The following is a 20873-nucleotide window of genomic DNA, read 5'->3' on the forward strand; positions in this document are numbered from 1 at the left end:
GAACAAGTCTTGTTTTCTGAGAAATTTTTAAAACAAACAAATATCTGTTCGTTTTCCTCTTGAATTAACTTTATTTTTCTGACTCCACTGGCAGATATTTGTCTTGTTTTAACTAATTTTGATAGTTTTCAGATATTAGCAAGACTTAATATCTTAGTTGGATGTTCGTCTAACACTTTTAAGTGTTACTAATCGCTTCAGAATGTTCAAAAGTAACATTCCAATAATGTTTGCAAAATGGAACGTTCCCTTAACGTTCACACAACCAAGAAAAAACGTTAAAAAAACGGAATGTTCAGAAAACATTCCGAATTAGCAAAACATTCTCAGAACACACTTCTGTCAGCTGTGATGTTCCTCATACATTCCATCTGTTTTTGATTTCTTTAAAACCTGTAGAAAATCACTGATAAAAAGGCCTATACTGTATTATATACTGATTTATATATTTAGAGTAACTACTAGGAAATAAAGCTCTGCATTGATCTATTTTCAGGTGATTTGTGATATAACTCAGAGCCAGTGGTTCAGGCCAGTTACAGTATCTCACAGAAGTGAGTACACCCCTCACATTTTTGTATTATATCTTTTCATGTGACAACACTGAAGAAATGACACTTTGCTACAATGTAAAGTAGTGAGTGTACAGCTTGTATAACAGTGTAAATTTGCTGTCCCCTCAAAATAACTCAACACACAGACATTAATGTCTAAACCACTGGCCACAAAAGTGAGTACACCCCTAAGTGAAAATGTCCAAATTGGGCCCAAAGTGTCAATATTTTGTGTGGCCGCCGTTATTTTCCAGCACTGCCTTAACCCTCTTGGGCATGGAGTTCACCAGAGCTTCACAGGTTTCCACTGGAGTCCTCTTCCACTCCTCCATGACGACATCACGGAGCTGGTGGATGTTAGAGACCTTGCGCTCCTCCACCTTCTGTTTGAGGATGTCCCACAGATGCTCAATAGGGTTTAGGTACCCTCAGCTTCTTTAGCAAGGCAGTGGTCGTCTTGGAGGTGTGTTTGGGGTCGTTATCATGTTGGAATACTGCCCTGCGGCCCAGTCTCCGAAGGGAGGGGATCATGCTCTGCTCATTCATGGTTCCCTCAATGAACTGTAGCTCCCCAGCACTCATGCAGCCCCAGACCATGACACTCCCACCACCATGCTTGACTGTAGGCAAGACACACTTGTCTTTGTACTCCTCACCTGGTTGCCGCCACACTGCTTGACACCATCTGAACCAAATAAGTTTATCTTGGTCTCAAGGACATGGTTCCTTAGTCGGCTTGTCTTCAGCAAACTGTTTGCGGGTTTTCTAGTGCATCATCTTTAGTCCTTCTGGGACGACAGCCATGCAGACCAATTTGATGCAGTGTTTGGCGTATGGTCTGAGCACTGACAGGCTGACCCTTCACCCCTTCAACCTCTGCAGCACTCATACGTCTATTTCCCAAACACAACCTCTGGATATGACGCTGACCACGTGCACTCAACTTCTTTGGTCGACCATGGCGAGGCCTGTTCTGAGTGGAACCTGTCCTGTTAAACCGCTGTATGGTCTTGGCCACTGTGCTGCAGCTCAGTTTCAGGGTCTTGGCAGTCTTCTTATAGCCTACGCCATCTTTATGTAGAGCAACAATTCTTTTCTTCAGATCCTCAGAGGGTTCTTTGCCATGAGGTGCCATGTTGAACTTCCAGTGACCAGTATGAGAGAGTGAGAGCGATAACACCAAATTTAACACACCTGCTCCCCATTCACACCTGAGACCTTGTAACACTAACGAGTCACATGACACTGGGGAGAGAAAATGGCTGATTGGGCCCAATTTGGACATTTTCACTTAGGGGTGTACTCACTTTTGTGTCCAGCGGTTTAGACATTAATGTCTGTGTGTTGAGTTATTTTGAGGGGACAGCAAATTTACACTGTTATACAAGCTGTACTCTCACTACTTTACATTGTAGCAAAGTGTCATTTCTTCAGTGTTGTCACATGAAAAGATATAATACAAAAATGTGAGGGGTGTACTCACTTCTGTGAGATACTGTAAATCTCAATATATATATATATATATATATATATATATATATATATATATATATATATATATATATATACACACGCATTAGAAAGTCTATATTGTGCTCTAGCGTCACTTTACACTTAATAGATGGAGTTTATTTCACTCAGATTAGTGCTTGTCATGCTTTACCTCATGCAGAAGAGCCTGAGATGATCATATGTGATATACAGAATATCTGGACTCTCTTAGCAAAGCAGTTATTGTGAGAAGAACATCATTAATGTCCTTAATATATCAGAGTTGTTTAAAACATCACAGCTTGATTAGTCTGTGCTTTATATCATTCACAGAAAACATCTGTGTGCAGTTTCTATGGATTTAACTCTGTTTAATGTGAAATGCTAAATGAAATATCAAATGTTATTTTAAAATGATTTTTTAAGCCTATTTACTCATCAACAGATGCAATACATCTGAACCAACACAGAATATTCTTCTGTTTGTTTTAAGTCTGGAGAGAGTTAAACACAAAATGCGCACAAAATTCATGACACACCTATAAAAACATTTATAGGGCCACAAATGAACTTCTAAAGAATTTACAGAGAATTTAATGGATAAAGTCACAGAGGGAGAGAACGAACCCATCTGCACACGATCAGTCTGTGTTCTTTTACAATTAAATGAGGAGAATTAATTAGTTTTATTGTGATAAACAATATATAAGATTTCTGTTCTCCAGAAAACAATTTGCTGCATGTGTTATTAATTCCTCTAACTGTATTAAAGTTGAGTTTGTGCTTAAAACAAGAACAAATATCTGCCAGTGGAGTCAAATCAACTTAATTCAAAGTGAAAACAAGACTCCATCGGCAGATATTTGTTCTTGTTTTAAGCACAAACTCACTTAAAATTGATCAATTTTTCAGTAAACAAGACTTAATATCTTCAGTCATTTCGCTTCTCTCTTGATTTAAGAATGTTTAGATATTTGTACTGGAAAACAAGACGAAAATCATCACTTTTAGACCGTATGTGTCACTAACATGCCAAAGAAAAGCAGTAAACTATCCTTAACAAACCGTCCTCGCTGTGTAAGTTCAGTGAGTTAATGAGAAATGAAGGAATTCAGATGGATATGAAACAAATTGGACCACAAGCTACAGAACGAAGCTGCAGTCTTTAACGAGTCGTGTTTATGAGCACTAACGAGAGAGAAACATTTGAAATCACCGATGGATAGAGATGAACAGATGCCGCTTTACATGTTCATCTGAAGACTTTAGGCTTCCTCTCTGTTTCCTGTGAGATCTCACATACAGAATCTACAAAACAAGCACTTCTAAATCCACATATTACATAGTGCTGTATCATCAGTGATCTGCAGGGGGCGCTACAACATCTTCACAGTCAGTCGGTTTAGCTGCTGTGTGTGTGTGAACAAACTGTAGATTGTGGGTAACACCAAATGTTATGCCAATCATGTGTGTGTGTTTTTGTGACATATCAGGACACAAGTTTGTATAATGACATAGGTATTACAAGGAGAGGGTGACTTATGAGCACATTACTCCATGTCCCCATTTTTCAAAAGGCTTATAAATCATACAGAATGAGTTTTTGTGAGAAAGTAAAAATGTGCACAGTTTCCTGTGATGGGTCGATTTAGGAGTAGGTGATAGAAAATACAGTTTGTACAGTATAAAAACCATTACGCCTATGGAATGTCCCCACAATTCACAAAAAACAAACATGTGTGTGTGTGTGTGTGTGTGTGTGTGTGTGTGTGTGTGTGTGTGTGTGTGTGTGTGTGTGTGGCTACAACAAAACAGGAAGTAAAACCGGTGATGTGATATTATGATATGACCATAATCATATGTTAATGTTTACTCACGATCAGTTATTAGTGAACTCTGTCACATATTAAGTCTGTTTGAATAAAAGCGGAAGATTGACTGATAATCAAAACAGGTTATAAATATAAAGTTTTATATATAACTGAATGTCCATTGCCGGGTCCAGGATCTGGTTCTGGATGAAAGAGGAAAAACACTGTCAGATACTGAATGCACTTCATAAAACATCTCCACATAATGAGATTATTTATTAATTTATCCATTCATCCTTCCTTATTTATTCTACTGATTAAATAAGCAGTGGGAAAGCTCCTTAGACCATGATAAAATGAAAACCAGAGGAAATATTAAACAATTCCCACGCTGTGAATAAAAACCGCTCTCACACTCGACTGCTGTTTTTCTGTAACTTCTGACTGTTTTAAATCCATCATGAATGATGTTTGTCAAAAACAGCCCATCACTAACAGCACTTGTACTAATGATGATTAACAAACAGCACAAACGATCTAAAAAGGAACTAAAGGGAATGAGGCACATTCTCATGATCTCAAGTATTATAGATGAGGAACATCTTTTCATAAATTTCCCCACAAACAAAACATCTCAGACACACGCAGGTCACAAAAACACCTGAATTCACTCACGTTCTGTTGATAATGTGACTTACAGGCAGATAGTAAATTACTCATGTCCATTACAGCGGATGATGTTTGTCTGTAATGTCCATCCATTACGCCTCACATCCATCACTGTACCGCCTCTGAAATGATAAAACTCACAGTAAACATAGATGTGCTTTCATAAACCTGCTGCATTCAAACATTTAGTCACTTTTTTAAAAGAAATGTATATTTTTATTAATCAAGGATGCATTAAATTGATCAAAAGTGACATTTATAATGTTACAAAAGACTCTATTTCAAATAAATGCTGTTCTTTTGAACTTTCTATTCATCAAAGAATCCTGAAAAATAAAATGTATGATGGTTTCCGCAAAAATATGAGCATTGAGCAGCAAATCATCATATTAGAATGATTTCTGAAGGATCATGTGACACTGAAGACTGGAGTAATGATGCTGAAAATTCAGCTTTGATCACAGGAATAAATTACATTTTACTATATATTCACATAGAAAACAGCTATTTTAAATTGTAATAATATTTCACATTTTTTACTGTATTTTTTAACAAATAAATGCAGTCTTGATGAGCAGAAGAGACCTTTAAAAACATTAAATAATCTTACCGACCACAAACTTGTATGTATGTACATGTTAAAATGACATCTTTTAAAAGGTTCAAACACTAAACATATTTTGTTTTGATCTGAATATGAGTTCTGTTTAGTGGGAGGGAATATTTTGCTTACAACATTCAAGCTTTAGACTGGAAATAAAAATGACGGAGTAATGTAATCCAGAAGGAAAACTCAGAGAAAAACACTGGTGAATTTCTAAATCATCTAAATGTCTGTATGTGGTCATAGATGAAGGTCCTTGTGTGTTTAAACCAACCATTAACTCATAGACAGATGACTGGTACTGTACTAACAAAAGAGTAGTAAAAAGTACCATGGTATTCTTTGGAGTACCATATATTGTAAATGTCATGGCTCATGAATATGGTGATCATATTTACAGTATATATACAGGGTCGGGGAGTAACGAAATACATGTAACTTATTTCCGTATTTAAAATACAAAATTTGAGTAATTGTATTTCATTACAGTTACATTTTAAATGGGTGGTAATCAAATTACAGTTACATTTGAAAAGTATTTTAGATTACCAAAGTGATTACTTTGAATTTAATCATTAATGTAAACTGTGACGGGTAATTAATGTAAAAAGCAATTGGTGATTCTCTGACTCTGACCGTCTGCAAAAGCATCAGCTACATTTCTGCTCATAAGTTTCATTCCCCTTGCAGAATATATTTTAATCATTTTAACAAAATAAGAGGGATCAAAAAAATTGCAAGTTATTTTTATTTAGTACTGTCCTGAATAAGATATTTCACATAAAATGTTTACATATATTCCACAAGACAAAATGACTGAATTTGTTTTCATGTTTTGCAATAGTTGTTTGTGAGTCCCTTGTAACTGTAAAAAATGGTAATTGCAACTTTTTATCTTACAATTCTGACTTTTTTCCTTGCAATTGCGAGTTTGCATCTTACAGTTCTGAACTTTTTTCTCAGAATTGCAAGATTTAAACTTTAAAAGTCAGAATTGGGAGATATAAACTCGTAAATGCAAGTTATAAAGTCAGAATTACATGATTAAAAACTTGCAATTCTGACTTTTTTTCTGGGAAATTGTGAGTTTATATCCAAGAATTCGGACTTTATAACTCGCAATTGCAACTTCATATCATGCAATTCTGAGAAAAAAGTCAGAATTGTGAGAAAAACTTGTACTTACCTTTTTTTGTGTGTGTTACATACTTATTAGTATTCTAAAGTATTTAGATTAAGTTACAAAACTTGGGTAATCTAACGAATTACATTACAAATTACTTTTTAAAGCATGTATTTTGTAATCTGTAGTAAAATGCATTTTAAAAGTAACCTACCCAGCCCTGTATATATATATATATAAAAAAAATCACAGTACCAGATCTGATAGCATCACATGTTTTTGACCAGGTGATGTCATTAGTTATGTTTCCATCCAAAGTTGTGAATAAATTGGAATATGGCATAAAACATTTGCAAATAAAGCAGCGTTTCCATTCCATGTGTTCAAGAGAGCAAAATCATCACTTGCAGGGAAATCGGCACAAAATATCAGTAATAAAAATGTACGTTTCTTCAATCAGGCTCTTTTTCCCTCCATCATAAATGAGTTCATCTCAGAGCGTCAGACGAAACACAATAAACGCTGTCATGTGATCTTGCGTTCGGATACTGGTGTTCGGGAACACAATCGTGTGACACGCTTCTGGAGGAATTAAACCAAATCATTCTGATGACAGACTTTGACTCAGGCGTTTCAGAACCACTAAACCAACATTTGAGATGCTGCGATGTGATTGGTTTGCTGGTTAGTCCAGTTATCCAATCACAGACTCTGCTGAGGCAAAGTCACATGAGTTTTCGAGGGATTTATTTGGTAAATGTGTTTCCATTATGCATGTCTTCTTATCATCAAAATTATCTGCCTCAATTGAGCGCACACGTTTTTTTATGCAGTTTTAGAAATGATGCGCATCTTGCATTTCCATCCGGCGTTTCTTATGCAATAACCAAAAATTCACCTATAAATAGACGGATGGAAACATAGCCTTCCCTTTATTCTGACCGTGAGATGCGGTGCTTGTCAGAACGTGACCTCTTGACCTCTGACTTTCAGGAGTGCGCGGGAACGACGAGAGCCGCATCGATCTCTAGAGACGATGAATGATCAATACTGATGAGAACTAGTGAATCACTGATGAAAAACAGAGACAACGTGACCTTTCACTGGAATAAATGCATGAGATCATATAAAAATAAACAGACAAAGACTCTCTTATATTCATATTTTTATAAATATCAGTACATTTAACAAGCAACCGATTCTTTTGTAGGCAAAGGGCTGAATCTCATGAAATTAGTGTATTTTTTTTTTACACATTTCTTTTAAATGTCACAGAGATGCATAAATTGCACATGAATCAGAATGAATCACACATTTGAAAGCTGACCGTTGATTCTTTCACAGAAAACAAGCTTGTCAGCAGTCATGATTGACAACACTATCACCAGCCAGTCCTTATTCTGTTCAAACAGATCAAAACACAAGCTTAGCTAGTATGTTCTTAAATGAAACCTGTAACAAATATCTGTGCACGGTCCATAACAGACATGCTTTTTAACAAACAGATGCCATCTTTATCAGCAAGGTGCATCGTGCAACTATTTCTATCACTTTAACTGATATGCATTGCATTTTTAATCAGATTTTTAATTTGGCCACACCCAATCATGAATATTTGGTTGCATCTTATTTTCTTAGATGTGATTTGCAATTTTGCATGCGCTCTGAATCTCACATTTAATCTCTAATATGTTCTTAAATGAAACCTATAACAAATATCTGCGCACGGCCCATAACGCTGAATCACAGACAAACAGATGCCATCTTTATCAGCAAGGTGCATCGTGCAACTTTTCCACCTAAATAAATGGACAGTACTTGCAATGAATGTTTAAAATTATTATTTTATTATAAAGCTCATAAAAGCCTAAAAGTTATCAGAAAATTTCAGCTAGTGCTGGACGGTATACCGGTTCATCAGTTTCGAGTAGCCTGCGATATATTTTCAAATAACGCCTTACGGTGTGTAAACAATTGCTGCATCTAATAAATGTCCACGAAGAGCTCTATGTATATGGACCTCTATTATAACTGTATAACACGACAATAAATAATCCACACAACTAACTCAAATACCATGTAGAGCCCTATGATTTTTGCAATGCGACACTGCAATCCATGAAATCCATTCAGAAATGGAGCTTACCGAATAAAGCGGAATGTCACATTTTTTGGATGAATAAATTAAAAGTTGGGCTCTACTATGAATCAAATCTCGATATGGACTACTGTGAATATTAAAGCTCAAAAATACTGCAATTGAAGCCTGAAGTCTGTATTTTGCGTCTCAGAGTTTCGTCTACACACACACTGAAGCACGCGGCGTTTTCAGTACGGAAGGCCAAAAGGTTCAAAAACACTTGAATTTTAACTCGTTAAGAACACGTGTTGTTTACGCGTTAACAACATGCTGATTTTTCACACAAGTATTTAACGCGTGAAATACGCATATTTTACGAGTTCTTAACATGTTAAAATTCCATATTTCAGCGTCTGTCGACTCACTATATGAGAACACAAACTTCATCTCCAGAGCTGCTCTGAGAGTCACTTCACGGCCATTTCACAAGCATTTCATTCGATAAATGACACGTCATAAACACAGGTCTTCATGATAACCCGTCAAAATAAAATTTTTGGTTTAGTTGAAGCTATAACCGAAATATATTACCATTGCACAGTAGTGTACTTCAAGTAGTACTAATAAAATCATGTATTAAATCATTATGTTTAAGGAATATCACAAAAGTTCTCTTACGTTTTCATTTAAAAGGAGACTTGCCAAAAAGAAATGATTGAATTTTTTTTATTTGATTACATTTTAAAATGTTAAAGGGGTGGTTGATTATGATTTCACTTTTTTAACTTTAGTTATGTTGCTGTTTGATCATAAACAACATCTGCACGAGTTACGACGCTCAAAGTTCAATGCAAAGGGAGATATTTTCTTTTACAGAAATCACTTTTTAAGGACTACAACAAACGGCTGGTAGGGACTACAACGAGCTTCTTCCCGGGTTGGTGACATCACAAACCCTAAAATTTACATAAACCCCGCCCCCGAGAACACACAACAAAGGGGGCGAGGCCATGTTGGGCTGCTTTAGAGAAGAGGAAGAGTTGTTGTAGTAGAGTGTTGTTGACATGCCGTCATTTTACGCCGGACTGCTTCACAAACACCGTTACTGACAATCCTCATTTTGGCTGCGTGAGATTCTCCAGCTTTGTTGTTGTTGAGCGACCGAAGCGCGAGCTGTTAAAGCTCCGCCCTCTTCTGGAAAGGGGGCCGGGAGCAGCAGCTCATTTGCATTTAAAGGGACACACACAAAAATGGCGTGTTTTTGCTCACACCCAAATAGGGGCAAATTTGACAAGCTATAATAAATGATCTGTGGGGGATTTTGAGCTGAAACTTCACAGACACATTCTGGAGACACCAGAGACTTTTACATCTTGTGAAAAGGGGCATTATAGGTCACCTTTAACTAAATTGTTAGTTGTATAAATTGATTTGATTACCTTCATTTTTGAAAGTAAATTTGTATTTGATATTATAATGTTTTTATATTTCATGCATTACTGCAGAATAATAAACCACTATAAACTTATATAAAGGTCCAGTCATGAAAAGGAGAAAAACAAAAAACTGTGATATACCATGAAACCACCAGAATCCACCAGAAAAATACCGTGACACAGATTTTTGGTCATACCGCCCAGTGAAACAAAAACAAAAGTTACTTAGTGCACCTTTAAAATTATTTTGTTCTTTTCATTACATTACATTACATTACATTACATTACAAACCCATCGTCTCCAATACTGGTGTAATTCCTCCATCCTCCAGAGAGCAGCACTGAGCTCGGCTATAAAGTTTAAAAGGATAAAATCTATAACTTCAGCTCAAATGTTCATCATCAACATCTCAAAAGAACATTTTGGTTCCACACCAAGTTACCAAAAATGTACCATCACAGTATTGTTTGTAAAAACAGCAAGTTCTGAATTTCACCGTAAATACCTAAAATATCCATTTCATCATTCTTTCATATTGGAGCTCATTTATTCCAGTCTGCACATTAAAATCTTGATCCAATGCAAAACAAATATTCAGAAAGTGACACATCCAACTGCGTAATAAGGCCGTTCCGCATGCGTGCAATTGCATTAAATTACAGTCTGACTTCCGTTTCCACTTCAGTGAGCATTTGGAGGTTTAAAAATAGCTAAATTTGCAAACCAAGTGGATCTCGACATTCATCTTTCTTTCTAACCACTATTTCTATCACTTTAACTGATATGCATTGCATTTTTAATCAGATTTTTAATTTGGCCACACCCAATCATGAATATTTGGTTGCATCTTATTTTCTTAGATGTGATTTGCAATTTTGAATGCGCTCTGAATCTCACATTTCAACACGGCAACTACAGCATGAAGGGATCGACAGGTAAAAAAAAAAAAACTAAATCAATGAAATAGTTTGGTTTAGTTTACCTGGGATTACAGGAATACTGGTCATCTTTCAAACCATTGAAACAAACACTAAAGCAGGACCAAAAACTACAAGCAGCACAATGACACTAATACCACAAAATTGTGATTGTCCAAGACTGAGGCAAAGTTTTAGTTTACAGTAACAAGACTGACCAGTTCACTAGTGCAAAATCAGCTGATGTTTTAACTAATCATAATGACACCCTGCAGTGATATTTGCAAACAAATTAAGCAGAAAACTTTCCTCGTCTCCTCAAACCAGGTTCCACAGTCTAGAACTCCATTGTGAAATGAGAAATTTAACGGAGCGATCTGATTGGTTAGGGAGAATGTCAATCAAGCGTTGCTGGCCTATGAGGTGTCTGGTTGGAGTTCATGCCAGTACGCCGTCTCCACCTGCGCCCTGCTGCACATCTCACTCCAGTGCTGGTTTCCCGCCTCGGAACCTTCGTAGCCAATCAGAACACGACCCAGAATGCAACTTTTCGTGTATAGCCTTCCCTGTCAATACATAATAGAGCCATGTCATTATTGTGAAATTTTGAGACACATCATGTGATGTCACATATTAATGAATTGTAAAGATAGATTAAAAATAGATTAAAAATATTCTCACCTGCATGACGATGAGCTCCAGGAGCAGCGGCAGTCGGCTGACGTCACCGGCCGGCAGATCAAACAGGAAGGGTGCGTTCCAAACCGCATTCGCTCCACTGGCGCCCTTCGTCTCTTTAGTGCTGATGACTTTACCGTCCTGACGCAGGTTGATTACAACATAGTGATCTACACAAACAAATACAAAAACTGCATGGAAGAATCTTAATATGATGACGGGAAAAGCACAGGAGTCAGCTCGAGCGCAGTGTTCATTTGTGGAGCAGCTGAACACTTTTTATGCAAGGTTCAATGTGATCAGCTCTGTGATCTGATTAATGACAGTAATGCTCCCACTCCTATCAGTGCGGATGAGCAAAGGGCCATTTCCATTCTTTCTAGGTTAAAGCCAGGGAAAGCTCCAGGCCCAGATGGTCTTGAAAGCCGCATATTGAAGGAGTGTTCGGCTCAATTAGGTGGAATGGTGGCTCAGCTCTTCCAGCGGTCACTAAACACTGGGTGTGTTCCGAAAGCATGGAAGGAGACGATGATAATTCCTGTTCTTAAAAAATCTAATGCTAAAGAGATGGAGAATTTCGGACCTGTGGCACTTAGCTCGGTTCTTTGTAAATGCATGGAGAGGGTGGCAGTAGGGGAGCTCTCTGCCCAATGTAGGTCAGTGTTTAGACCTGCTCCAGTTTGCCTACAAGTCAAAACGGGGAGTTGAAGACGTTTGTCTAATTCTTTTAGATACTGTTACTAGACATTTGGATGCTCTTAACTCTGTTTGTTAGGATTCTATTTATGGATCTTACATCTGCTTTCAACACAGTCAACATTAAAGAGTTAGTTCACACAAAAATGAAAATAATGTCATTAATTACTCACCCTCATGTCGTTCCACACCCGTAAGACCTTCGCTCATCTTCGGAAAACACGAATTAAGATATTTTTGTTGAAATCCGATGGCTCAGTGAGGCCTGCATAGCCAGCAATGACATTTCCTCTCTCAAGATCCATTAATGTACTAAAAACATATTTAAATCAGTTCATGTGAGTACAGTGGTTCAATATTAATATTATAAAGCCACGAGAATATTTTTGGTGCGCCAACAAAACAAAATAACGACTTATATAGTGATGGCCAATTTCAAAACACTGCTTCATGAAGCTTCGGAGCGTTATGAATCAGTGTGTCGAATCAGCGGTTCGGAGCGCCAAAGTCACGTGATTTCAGCAGTTTGGCGGTTTGACACGCGATCTGAATCATGATTCGACACGCTGAATCATAACGCTCCAAAGCTTCATGAAGCAGTGTTTTGAAATCGGCCATCACTATATAAGTCGTTATTGTGTTTTTTTGGTGCACCAAAAACATTCTTGCCGCTTTATAATATTAATATCGAACCACTGTACTCACATGAACTGATTTAAATATGTTTTTAGTATATTAATGGATCTTGAGAGAGGAAATGTCATTGCTGGCTATGCAGGCCTCACTGAGCCATCGGATTTCAACAAAAATACCTTAATTTGTGTGCCGAAGATCAACGAAGGTCTTACAGGTGTGGAACGGCATGAGGGTGAGTAATAAATGACATTATTTTCATTTTTGGGTGAACTAACCCTTTAATCTATTGTTGGATCGTCTTAAAAGATTACAAGTTAATTTAACTCTTGTGCAATGGATTAAGGATTTTTTAACGAATAGACTCCAATATGTTAGAATGTATGACCACAAATCTAGTAGTATTTTTATAAATACGGGAGTTCCACAAGGTTGTGTCTTGTCACCTATTCTATTTTCCATACACAAATGAAGTCATGTGTGGAATTAAGGGTATGTCACTTTGGAAATACGCAGATGACATGGCTTTGGTGGCTTGTATGACAGACAAGCAGTCCCTGGTTATATACAGGGAATTTGTTGAATTCATGGTTGGTTGGTTCCATGACAGTTCCCTAAAGCTGAACATAAGTAAGAGCAAAGAGTTGTGCTGTGGGGCGGGTATTGTCCATCCAAAATTTCTTCTTCACTTTATGAACCACTTAGGTTAGGGGGGCAGGAAGTGGAACAGGTTGAATCCTTTACATATTTGGGTAGGGGAGAGTGGGGTAAGATGAGCCAGTGGGTAAGTTGACCCACCCTCTGTATCTTGGCAACCGTACCCTTTTATTGCCATGTGACCATATATTTTGGAACTACCCATTATTTCTGCCAGACTGTGAAAAGGAGAAGCACATGGGAGGAGTGGAAGTCGCTTATTTACTTTAAAAACTGTTTTTGGCTTGTCAAAGTGAAATTTTAGCATAACAGATGTAATGGCTGTTACATCAAAGCAAATTTGTCCATGTCTAAAAATATTCATGAATCATACTGGTCATTTAGCAATGTAAAAAACCATGCAAATCATTTAGCTAAATATTATCCTGAATTGGTAAGCTAGCTTGTTTTTCCCAAAATGGCAGCTATGGGGCAAAGTGAGCCAAATGCTGTGGGGAAAATTGAGCCAGTGTTTACCCCACCACAAGTTAAATCTCTGAAGTATAAACTGAGAGAACCAGAAGATGTTTATATCTTTCCACCAGTAGTCCCTAATGGACTAACATGGTCAACATTGCAGAAAAACTACCATGTCAAGAACATTTTGACTAAAATATTTATAAGTTTCAGTAACATTTATTCATTCTAATTCATTTTTTATTTAATTTTACTCAAATTCTCAGTTTAGTCTGTTTTTGGGAAGGTTACAACTTTGGCGTTCAACATATTGTTTCAGAAATGCAAACAATTAAAGACATTGAAATTTCAACTTCGTTTGGTTGGTTTTATGTTGTTTAAGGTAGAAAATAAATATAAATATTTGTAAACGGATATTTGATTATAAAATTAGTTTTCAAAAGAGGTAATCTTATAAAATAGGTTTTGTTCAAAATTTCACATGGGTTAGATTCAGATTCATGGTCAGTTTACACCCACCTACTGACTCGGCTCAACTTACCCCTAACGTGGGGCAAATTGAGCCACAGGAACACTTTTTTATAAGAAGCCATATTTTTAGAGCCCTTTGTCATAGAACTATTCTGATCATTTAAAATGATAGGAAACATCCTGAAATTACTTTAAATACTTTCATTGTACTTCTGCCTCGTTTTCCCTTATCGTGAGGACCACATAAGTAAAAAATGGCTCATCTTACCCCACTCTCCCCTACTGTGATTGACAGCCAACTGTCCTTTGCACAACATGCGAATGGTGTCTACAAGAAGGCTAATCAGCGTTTATGTCTTCTGAGACAGCTGAAAAGATTTAATGTTAGACAGGACATTATGACTCGGTCACTTAATTGACATTTAATATTGTTTCTTGGCATAGCTTACTTTCAGCTGAAAATAAGAAAAAAATATCAAGAATTATTAAGCAGGCGTCAAAGATTACTGGGGTCTCGCAGCTTCACCTTTCAAACCTTTATTATATGGCAGTTAAGAGGAAAGCAGCTTCTATTATTACAGATTGTACACTTCCTCTTTATGATGCTTTTCAGCTGCTTCCATCAGGTTGCCGGTTCAGAACTGCCTTGACTAGAGAGAAGACTTACAGGAATTATTTTGTGCCCAACGCAGTAGCTATTTTAAACAAGGTTAAGTGATTGTGTGTGGGTTGTAGAAATATGCACTTTTTTTTAAATCTTAAAGATGAATTGTGAGTTGTGGATTGTTGTTATGTATGTATTGTTATCTTGTCATGTATGAGAGCCTTTTAACCTAAGAAAAATTTCTATCATTGGCGATAGACGGGCGATAAACAGATATAGTACAGAGTTCAGAGAAACTTTATTGTCTGTCCGTCCAACTATCCGTCCGTCCGTCTGTCTATCTGTCCACCTGTCTATCTATCTGTAAGTCCATCCATCTATCACACTTGGTCTGAATATGAATTATTTTAAATGTATACAGAAAATGTACACATTCATTTATCAGGTGCTTTTATCCAATGTCACTTACAAAAGAGAAAATGCAAGAAACATTTATAAAACACAGACAGACCTGGAGTCCCAGGCATCCGGGTGAGTTTGGGCAGGTTCTCAGCTTTCCGCACCATCACCTTCATGCGATGCGCCAGCGTCTGATACTGCAGCAGAATCAGGATCTGGCCCAGAAATCGCACAGGACAAACAGAAGCCCTGATGTCCCCCACTGCATCATGGGAACTCTGACTCTGAAAGTACAAAAACTTGATTTAAAAGAGCTGGTAAGAAAATAAAAGACGTATTTTAGACGTATGATGTGAGAGGTGTTTGCAGGTTGTGTGGATCCCAGACACGGATCTTTCTTTTAACTGAATGTGTCTGTATGTCAATTTCCAGCGCTTTCCTCAAATAACATCTCCTCGTAATCATATTAGACTCTCAGAGGAAGTACAAACTCACTGTCACACTACATCTGAACATTAGCATTCAAACATAATGTTCACACTGACGCTGAATCACATCTACTGCGAGGAGACATTCAGTTCAGTTCAGTTCAGTTCACTTTATTGTTCCCAAGGGGAAGTTTGTCTTGATCTCAAGCCACACGAATACACACTGACCAATCACTTCAATCCTTCAGTAACACACAGTGTCTCACACTCACTGACTTTTACATCCCAAAATATAACACACAATTAACATCGACAACAACATACCCAAAATCATCCATCCATCCATCTGCCTACTACCTTGAAACTACACATCTCTCTACAAACTTCCCAAGATTTCAATCTATGCAAGACTTATGGCTTTAAACTAAGTTTTTTTTCCTCAAGCCAACATTCAGTTTCCTCTCTCTCTCTCTCTCTCTCTTTTCCTGCTGTATTTCCTCCTCTGCTGCATTACTGATCTCCACTGGCACTCGCGCTCCTCTCTCTGCAGCTCTCTGGCTCCAGGCCAGGCTAACGCACCACTTGTTGGCACGCTGGTCACGCAGTCGTATACGATCTCACTGCAACTGAGTTTCTGTGCTGATGACAGCTACTTTCTACACTAGCAACGGCACGGGTTCAATTCCCAGGAAATGTACGATCTGATCACATGAACACCTTGCAATGTAAATCACTTCGAATAAAAGCGTCTGCCAAATATAAATATATCATGTACTGCACTATACTTACATCATCATATTACCCATCATCCATCTGTCTATCCATCTGAATATCTATCCGAATATCTGTCTATCCGAATATTTATCTGAATATCTAACCATCTATCTGAATATCTATCTATCTAAATATCTATCTGAATATCTATCCATCTATCTGAATATCTACCTATCTGAATATCTATCCATCTATCTGAATATCTATCCGAATATCTGTCTATCTGAATATTTATCTGAATATCTAACCATCTATCTGAATATCTATCTATCTGAATATCTATCCATCTATCTGAATATCTATCCGAATATCTGTCTATCCGAATATTTATCTGAATATCTAACCATCTATCTGAATATCTATCTATCTAAATATCTATCTGAATATCTATCCATCTATCTGAATATCTATCCGAATATCTGTCTATCCGAATATTTATCTGAATATCTAACCATCTATCTGAATATCTATCTATCTAAATATCTATCTGAATATCTATCCATCTATCTGAATATCTACCTATCTGAATATCTAACCATCTATCTGAATATCTATCTATCTGAATATCTATCCATCTATCTGAATATCTATCCGAATATCTGTCTATCCGAATATTTATCTGAATATCTAACCATCTATCTGAATATCTATCTATCTAAATATCTATCTGAATATCTAACCATCTATCTGAATATCTATCTGAATATCTGTCTATCTAAATATCTATCTGAATATCTATCCATCTATCTGAATATTTATCCATCTATCCGAATATCTATCCATCTATCTGAATATCTATCCGAATATCTATCCATCTATCTGAATATCTATCTATCCAAATATCTATCTGAATATATATCTATCTTTCTGAATATCTATCTATCCGAATATCTATCTATACGTATATCTATCTATCCGAATATCTATCTGTCTGAATATCTATCCATCTAGCTGAATATCTATCTATCTGAATATCTATCCAAATATCTATCTATACGTATATATATCTATCCGAATATCTATCCATCTATCTGAATATCTATCCATCTATCTGAATATCTATCTATCTATCTATCTATCTATCTATCTATCTGAAAATCCATCCATCCGTTCATCCATCCATCCGAATATCTATCCATCCATCCAACTAACTGGTCAAATATCAGTTTTGGTTCTGCTTCACCAGTTAAGTCATACTGAAGTCACGTATGTTTGTCTGACTAATGGAATATGGAGAGAGTGTATAGAAACCTGTTTCAATATGTCTGTCACTCTATCACACTGCTCCTCTAATACCTTCCTCAGCCTCCTCCTCGCAGGGTTGAGTTGACAATTGAAGGTGACGGTGGAATCGGGTTCCCAGTGATTTCTGCACATGCCAGTTCCAGTTCGCCCACAGCCGTCTCCCTCAGACCTGAGAAATCCCTGCTGGACACGGTCAGTCTGAGGGTGCAGGTCTGAAGCTCCTCTGCCGATCTCACCTGCAGCTGGAACACCTGCGCAGGAGCGTCTGGACTGAGGCTGCGTCTGCGCGTCCGGCCGTCCTGAAGCGGCGTGGGGCAGAGCGGAGGCAGACACGCCCTGACTGTGGCTCCACTCAGTTTCCTCGAACCCCGATAGAGACCCAGAATGGTGACGGTGAGTTTGCCCTCCGACGGTGAGAAAAGTAAAGTGAAGTGAAGGGATGGTGTGGGTTTGTGAGAGTTGGAGCCGTAATGTTGGTTGTTATCGACTTTAAGCCTGCTGCTTTCCGTATACGAGATGTTACCATTCTTGCGCTTTTGCGACTTTAGGCTGAGTTTAGGAATGGTTGGGAGCGAGGAACGAACACGAACGGCAGGTTTAGTGGGATTCGATAAAACGACAGGGGAACTGAGCCTCCGTAGAGTGAAATGAGACTTCGGAGGTCCCGTCAGACTGTGAGGAAGAGATGTGAAGGAAAGATCGTCTTCTGACGGTGTTGAGCTGCTGTTAAATGAGGGATAGTCCAGGACGTCTCCGTCCAGCTCCTCATACTGCTGTTTGATTGGCAGGGTGTTGATGGAAGGGGAGGGGCTAAGAGTCACCGTCACATGATCTGCAGGTAGAGGAGGTAAGGATAGCCCCGCCTCCTTGTCATCCGTGGGATGGGACTTCCGATGCCAGCAACAGATTATGCAGCCAATCACCAGGCAGAAAGAGAGAATGGCTAAGCCAACAGCCAATAAGATCTGGAGATGTGCTATTAAAACACACATAATCAATATAAAGTTAATCATTATTGAAGCCTCAGCTGAAAATAAATAGCAGGTAACACAGTGAAGTAAATGTGAAATTTTGAAGTAGAAAAACTAAAATTGGGGCATTTTTTTTGTCCCAGTCATCTGAATGGCAAATTACCTGAATTCACCCTATTTCTTGTAAAACGTACTTCAGTAATCTTTGAAATATCTTTTTTTTTTTTTTTTCTTTTTTTTACAGTGAGGGCTGGGTGGTGTCTGTCCATCCATCCATCCGAATATCTATCTATCCATATGTCTATCCATCTGAAAATCTATCTATTCATCTATCTATCTATCTGATTATCTATCTGCCTATCCATCTGAATATCTATCCATCCATCTATCCATCCCAATATCTGTTTATCCATCCGAATATCTGTCTATCCATCTATCCATCCATCTATCTAAATACCTATCTATCCATCTGAATACCTATCCATCTATCCATCCATCCATCCATCCGAATATGTCTATCCATCTATCATCTATCCATCCATCCATCCATCTGAATATCTATCTATCCATCTATCCATCCATCCGAATATCTGTCTATCCATCTATCCATCCATCCATCCAAATATCTATCCATCTGAATATCTATCCATCCATCTATCCATCTGAATATCTGTCTATCCATCTGAATATCTATCCATCCATTCATCCATCCGAATATCTGTCTATCCATCCATCCATCCATCCATCCGAATATCTATCTATCCATCCGAATATGTCTATCCATCCATCTATCATCTATCCATCCATTCATCCATCTGAATATCCTTCTATCCATCTGAATCTGTCTATCCATCCATCTGAATATCTATCTATCCATCTGAATATCTATCCATCCCTCCATCTATCCATCCATCCGAATATGTCTATCCATCTGAATATGTCTATCCATCTAAATATGTCTATCCATCTATCTATCATCTATTCATCCATCCATCCGAATATCTATCCATCCATCCATCCATCTATCCGAATATCTGTCTATCCATCCGAATATTTGTCTGTCCATCTATCTATCATCAATTCATCCATCCATCCGAATATCCATCCATCAATCCATTAATCATTATTAAGTATTATTAATTATTATTAATCATATAAGTTAATCATTATTGAGGCCTCAGTTGAAAAGAAATAGCAAGTAACACATTGAAATAAGTAGAAAAACTGATATTTGGGGCATTTTTTGTCCCAGTCATCTGAATGGCAAATTACCTGAATTCACTCTATTTTCTTGTAAAACGTACTTCAGTTATCTTTGAAAAAACATTTCTTTACAATGAGGGCTGGGTGGTGTCATTGGATATACTGCAGCATGATTTTACAAAAATCATCAGTAATTCCAGTGACTCATGCCGTGATTTAAGACTTTGGTCGTGCCAAAGCAATATCAAATTGCTGTAGTGCACCAAAGGAACAAGTAGTTACACGTCGCTGTGAAAACTATTAGAGGCAGACTCATGATAACTGAGGGTTTGTTTACTGCGTTTCCTTTCTGTCAGAATGCAACTCATCACTGGTGATTGCATTAAAGCGCAGAGGAAATGGCTCTGGGTTCTAATCAGTGACACAGGCATCAGTGATCAGAAACAGAGCTGCGCTGATGTCAAACCTCAGACAGTGACAGTTCATAATGATGTTTATGCACAACTCAATTAATCTAAAGTCAAATATGAAATCAATACCAGTTGTGTCTCCTGTGCAACTGTTTGTTGTCATTCTAGTATATTTAGCCTAGAAAAAAAATTGTATATCTGTGAAAATAAAAACAATGAAATCATCTAGTGAAACTGATTTTAAACATCTTACAGACATTGTAGGGTGCTGCTGTTGTCTTTATATAGTAGTTTAAAGACTCACACATGACACATCTTCCCATTGATTATGAACTAAACAATCATTAAAACATCTAAAAGCACAAAATGAGCATCATGCTGATATTTTTCTTACCTTCAAGTTCAACCTGCATCTTCCCAGAGGCTGAGAGCGCTGCTCAAATCTGACAAACTAGTGCAGTCATGCTCTCTGTTGAGTGCTCTCACGAGTCTCTGAGCGTCCACAGACACGAGCAGACTCTATAAACGAGCCGGACATGAACGCGCGCCAGACACGCGCACC

The 20873-nt window shown here is 37.6% G+C and overlaps 1 pseudogene; it reads right to left on the reverse strand.

The window, feature by feature from the left end:
- Nucleotides 1–7400: 7400 nt before the first annotated feature.
- Nucleotides 7401–20873, reverse strand: LOC127499678 (uncharacterized; annotated as a pseudogene).

Source organism: Ctenopharyngodon idella, chromosome 18, assembly GCF_019924925.1.
Source record: "Ctenopharyngodon idella isolate HZGC_01 chromosome 18, HZGC01, whole genome shotgun sequence".
Taxonomy (NCBI): domain Eukaryota; kingdom Metazoa; phylum Chordata; class Actinopteri; order Cypriniformes; family Xenocyprididae; genus Ctenopharyngodon; species Ctenopharyngodon idella.